This window comes from Rosa rugosa, chromosome 2 (assembly GCF_958449725.1).
Source record: "Rosa rugosa chromosome 2, drRosRugo1.1, whole genome shotgun sequence".
In the NCBI taxonomy this organism is placed as follows: Eukaryota; Viridiplantae; Streptophyta; class Magnoliopsida; order Rosales; family Rosaceae; genus Rosa; species Rosa rugosa.
Window position 1 is genome coordinate 67,764,092 of NC_084821.1, and position 4,568 is coordinate 67,768,659.

General features: G+C 42.9%; 1 long non-coding RNA gene across 3 annotated transcripts; it reads left to right on the top strand.

Annotated features, from left to right (window-relative positions):
- Positions 1–1,229: 1,229 nt before the first annotated feature.
- LOC133733956 (uncharacterized) lies at positions 1,230–4,202 on the top strand. Of its 3 annotated transcripts, none has more exons than XR_009857984.1 (4): positions 1,230–1,333; positions 1,497–1,600; positions 1,812–1,873; positions 2,297–4,202. It is a non-coding gene; the product is annotated as an uncharacterized LOC133733956 (long non-coding RNA). The 3 variants fall into 3 exon arrangements; XR_009857983.1 differs by having other exon boundaries at positions 1,264–1,333; positions 1,469–1,600; XR_009857982.1 differs by lacking the exon at positions 1,230–1,333 and having other exon boundaries at positions 1,341–1,600.
- Positions 4,203–4,568: the final 366 nt, after the last annotated feature.

Below are 4,568 nucleotides of genomic sequence, written 5' to 3' on the forward strand. Positions count from 1 at the left end.
TACGCTAGTTAGCCAGTTTGAGATATTAAGTGTGGCCAGCAGGGTAACTATCAAATGAGTTTTCCTTGTTGACTTGGAATGTCATTTCAAGGCGTGATCAATGTTCCTGTTAGTTATCAGAGTAGCGCAGAGGAAGTGTAGTGGCCCCATAACCTATATGATTAAGAACTTATGGGTTTGTTTGGGACTACCCTTTGTTATGCTTGACAACTGTGAGACCTTTACGTGAATGACAGTCGATCATAAATCTAAGCACAAACAGACAAAAGGAAGTGCGGTCTTGTGGTTGCTAAGGAAACTGCTTTTTACGGACTTGTGGGTTATCAGTGAGTATCTTGTGGTGTTTTATTAGCGGTTGGACTTTTTCATAAATCCGTGTACGAATTGAAATTGTATTAAGTGTGGGTTGATGTATTATCACAATATGGTTGATGAACGGGGTGGATCTTCACCATGCAACTTATATGAAGGGTCATGAATACTTCTATTCCAACTGAATGACTTGTGATATCAATACCTTGTGCTATCTGAGCTATAAACATGTTGTGATTTGCTTGAGTAGTTGGGATGGTTGGAGACTCTATGGATTGTTAAAGTAGTGACTTGAGGTTGTAAAAGAAAATTTAACTCACAGAAGAGACGACAAGTATTGTGATCCTGGCAGCATCGAATGAGGATTGTTCCTTTTAAGGGTTGATCTCTTTATTCAATCGGCCAACTCTTGGATCATTTTTTTTGAAACTAAGTTCTACATGTTTTGAGCAATTTGGCATATTTTTATGTGTCTTACCTTACCCACTGTTGTGAGATCGGTGTATTATCTTTCTTCGTAATGTGTACTTTGGGTTGGTGTGTAATCTTCTGCGGTATGAAATTTCGAGGACGAAATTTTTATAAGGAGGGGAGATTGTTACGTCCCGTATCTTAAAGTACCAGTTTACTAGTTATTTGCCCGGTAAACGGCAATTACTTTCACTTTTACTGTCGTTTCGGTACTTTTAGTGGCCCTAAAAGTTGACTTTTAGTTCGGGTCAAAATTTGAGAAATTTTTTTTCATGAAAATTGTAGAGGACGTTAAACCGAACGCGTGCATATGTGGTACGTATAAATTGGAGTTTGTATGCCAAAGTTATGAGTATTTTTGTGTGAGGGGTATTTTGGTCATTTCATCACACCTTAATTATAAGGGGCTGATCAACCCCATTTCCAGCCATTCTCCCCATCCTTCACGACAGAAACCAGAAAGAAAAAAGAGAGAGAGAGAGAGAGAGAGAAAGAAAGAAAGAAAGAGATCTTCCGGTGCGGATTCCGGCAATTTCCGGCGGCAAAAATGGTATCAATCTCTTCCTTACCTCATGGGTTTTCTTTTGAGTATAATATTGCATAGATTTATTGGAGGATTTTTGAGATTGAAATCCGGCCACTATTCACAAATTGGGGTTTACTGTTTTCTTAATTGTTGAGGTAGTTCTTGTTGTTTTCTGGCTTGGTGGTAGTTGAAAGAAGTGTTAAGGATGTTGAGATGAAGCCGCTGTCAAAATTTGGTGACCATCGGAGGAGTTGGCCGACGAGTGAACAGTGCCGCCGAGTGAACAGTGCGGTGGGTGAACAGTGACTTAATATATGTTTTTAGCTAGTTTGATCACATAAATGATGAAGAGTTTTTATTTGTGATTTTGGTGAAATTTGGAAGGAATCCAATGAGAATTGAAGGCTTTGGACATAGAGGAGTGGATCTAAATTCAATTCCTATTTATCGTAAATTTAATTTCCATCCAATATTCATTCGTTTGCGGATTTTAATTTCTCAGGGTGACGTATCAAATTACTACTGGGTGAAGGAGCTCTTATGCGTGGTTGCCTAAATAGTACTGTGAGTGGTAGTCGAGGTTATTAGTTCTCCTCCTCGCACAATCTATGTGTGAGTGGCAGTCGAGGGTAGGTAGAGCCTGAGAGGCTCCATTCCCGTATGGTGAACTCTCTTCCCCGTATCCTTTTATTGTTGTTCTTGACTGGCGGGGCTAGTCCGATTTCCGTTTAACCAGCGGGGCTGGTCCTATTTCTTGAGCATCGGAATTTATATTCTTCTTCATGGTTATTTGTGACTAGCCCCATTTCTTGAGAGGAGCTTCTCGTGGCTTGTTTTCATAATTTTTGCATGCATCGAAAGTTTTTTTAATGAAATAATTGTGGGAAAGTATACACTCTTCTGTTTTTTTACAATTAATTATTTTTGTCCACTCACACTAACGTTTTTATGTACTTTCCCCTGGGCCCTTCGGTTTCAAATGCCCAGTTTGCAGGCTAGATTAGTTGAGGTCGGGCGTACATGGAGTCGAGGTATAGCCAACAGCATTGCTTCCGCGTACTCATTCTATTTCTGTTTTATGTGATACCTAATAGATTAATATTGCTCTGATAAGCTGTGGGATTAATATTGTTTTTGGGTTGAGACTGTTATTTGAGAAATTGAAGTTGTGATTTGGGGAGCAGGTGGCTCCAGGAGTATAAGGTTGGTTTGTTTGAAGTACTTTGTGTCTTTCAACAGGTTTTGGGTAGTCCATTTTAGGGGAAGTTCTGCCAAATTTTTTGGTAGAATTTCTTCTAAGGTGGGCCCCGCAGGGCCACTTCGGATTTCAGGGGGAAATTCGGGGCGGGTCCTGTCACGGGGTGCCGGGAAGGCATGAGCGGGAAGCTCGAGGTGCCGGGAAGGCATGAGCGGAAAGCTCGTGGGTTGCCGGGAAGGCATGAGCGGGAAGCTCAAGGGTGCCGCGAAGGCATGAGCGGTAAGCTCGTGAGCGGAAGCTCGTGGTGTCGGGAAGGCATGAACGGGAAGCTCAAGGGTGCCGTGAAGGCATGAGCGGTAAGCTCGTGAGCGGAAGCTCGTGGTGCCGGGAAGGCATGAGCGGTAAGCTCGTGGTGCCTGGAAGGCGTGAGCGGTGAGCTTGTGTGCGGAAGCTCGTGGTGCCGGGAAGGCGTGAGTGGTGAGCTCGTGAGCGAAAGCTCATGGTGCCGGGAAAGCGTGACCGGTGAGCTCGGCGGTGCCGGGAATGCACGAGGGCGAAAAGCTCGGCGGTGCCGTTGAGGCACGAGCGCGAAAAGTTCGGCGGTGCCGCTGAGGCACAAGCGTGAAAGCTCGGCGGTTGCCGCTGAGGCGAGAGCGTGAAAGCTCGGCGGCGCATTAACGGGTAGCTCGAGGTGATGCCCTGAGGCATGAGCGTGACCGTTGCTAATTATGCTGGGCTGTATGTACAAGTCCCCGAAGTCCCCAGTCAAGGAGGGTGTTCTTGCGGGTTGATACCAAAGCGTAGCTTTGTGCCGTATATCAAGCATAATTAGTGCGAGTGCGTTGTCCATCTAGAATTGGTTGGAGCGAACGCTTTTGCCCTTTCGGGTGGGCCCCTGCCAGGCCCTGCGAGGAGTCCCCCACTCCTGGCTATAGACCTCCGGATGGTCGGAAAATTGTTTGATGAGGGGAGCTGCGTGGAGCAGAGGGTGTTGGGTAGCGAGCCCAATCTTTGGCACCTAAGTGTCGGGGTTAACTGCAGGATCATTGTCATTATGAGGCGTTGCCTTACCGCTTGGCGGTTGAATGAAAAATGATTAACACATAGAGCAAGTAATAATATTTTGTTTGAGTGTCCCATGTTTATTTAATTGAGTTGCAATTAAAAATATAAGCATGGCATATGTGTATAGCATGTACTTGTAGTAAAGTTGCTAATAACATTTTTGCATTTTTGTAGATATGCTAAAGGATCATTGAGATCGGTATGTGAAGCATGGCATATCTAGTATGTGAGATCTAGAAAGTGTTGCCAAATCTATGAAATGTTGTAGGCATGCTAAAAAGTTATGGAAGCATGTAAAGATATATCAAGTGTGATATTCTATAAGCATGCTTAGAAGTAGTAAAAGCATGTGATTGGAATGACATTAGCTCAATTTGAAATAGCGTAAAAGATAAGATATAGTTACTTATCTTGTGCCGATTTGGAGGCTAGCGGAGTTATCCGAGCATGACGCTCCATTGCTCCGGCAAAGTACCTTAGTCGAAAGGTGATGATTTTGCTAATTGGAAATGTGATCGGTGATTATATCTCCTTAACATAAGATAGATAATTAGCATATAAATTTGTAAAATTATTAAAATGCTTGTAAAATGTATTTATCGGATAACCAAGTGAATTATGACTATGATATGAATACGGAGCCAAGTCGTTGCTTGTGCAGCAAAGTAATTGAGGCATGCCAATTTTGATAATGATGGAGGCAAGTCAATTAAGCACCAATTAAATGTGTAAACAAGAGTTTGCAATGAGCAATATATATATGTGTATATAAGTTGGTGCCCATAAACTATCTGGTCAAAAGCATGAGCCCTTGTCAGGTTTTTAATTGTGAAAAACCAAATGTGCAGATAACAAGTTTATGTGGTTGTCAAAAACTAAATGTAAGCATGAGGCCCACAAGCATGGCTGCATAGTGTGAATACAATTGAATATGCGTTTGTCATGGTCTCATGCATAACGGATGGCATGGGCTTATAATATGTATACCTGTGCATG